The sequence below is a fragment of the Monopterus albus genome, unplaced genomic scaffold, assembly GCF_001952655.1.
Source record: "Monopterus albus unplaced genomic scaffold, M_albus_1.0 scaffold1831.1, whole genome shotgun sequence".
Classification (NCBI taxonomy): Eukaryota; Metazoa; Chordata; class Actinopteri; order Synbranchiformes; family Synbranchidae; genus Monopterus; species Monopterus albus.
In genome coordinates, this window is record NW_018129706.1 from 1 (window position 1) to 602 (window position 602).

The 602-nt window shown below is 40.2% G+C and overlaps 1 long non-coding RNA gene across 1 annotated transcript; it reads left to right on the forward strand.

The window, feature by feature from the left end:
* Positions 1–10: 10 nt before the first annotated feature.
* LOC109953886 (uncharacterized) lies at positions 11–602 on the forward strand. The gene is made up of 2 exons (XR_002273994.1): positions 11–163; positions 350–602. It is a non-coding gene; the product is annotated as an uncharacterized LOC109953886 (long non-coding RNA).

The window sequence follows — 602 nt, forward strand, 5'->3', positions numbered from 1 at the left end:
GTAAACAGTCGAGTAAACTACCCATTGTCCGAGCTGGTAGACGAGGAGCAACTGGACATGGAAGATGACACGTCCAAGTATTGCGTGTCAAACCTGACGTGCCAGATGGCCAAGATTGGCATCACAAATGTTGTAGAGGCATGGAATGCTCACAGGATCCCAGGTATTATCTGTTGCATTTTGTTGGCTGTTTCCAGAGCATGACTAGCAGTTTTTCAGATTTTGCTGTTTGTGTAGATTGTGATGTACATTGGATTTATGATTTTGTAGCTTGACTACTACATGAATGAATAAATACATTTACAAAAGTGTTACAAAAAAATAAAATATATCCATTCTCTTCTTACAGGAAAAGGCATACCAGATGACCTGGCTAAAGAAGGGTGTCCTGCAAAACCTGAGGATGATGTTGTACCTATTGGTGCCATTGCAGCGGAACTGTATCATCAGCAAGTGGGCTCTGCCTTGAAAAGAGAATCTGTTTTTGGATCTAATCCTTTCTCCTCTGAGGAAGCTCAACAATGGACTGAAAAGGAGTTTAATTCTCACTTTGATACATTATCCTTATACCAAAATGTGATTCACCAGAACTATTCACCTTT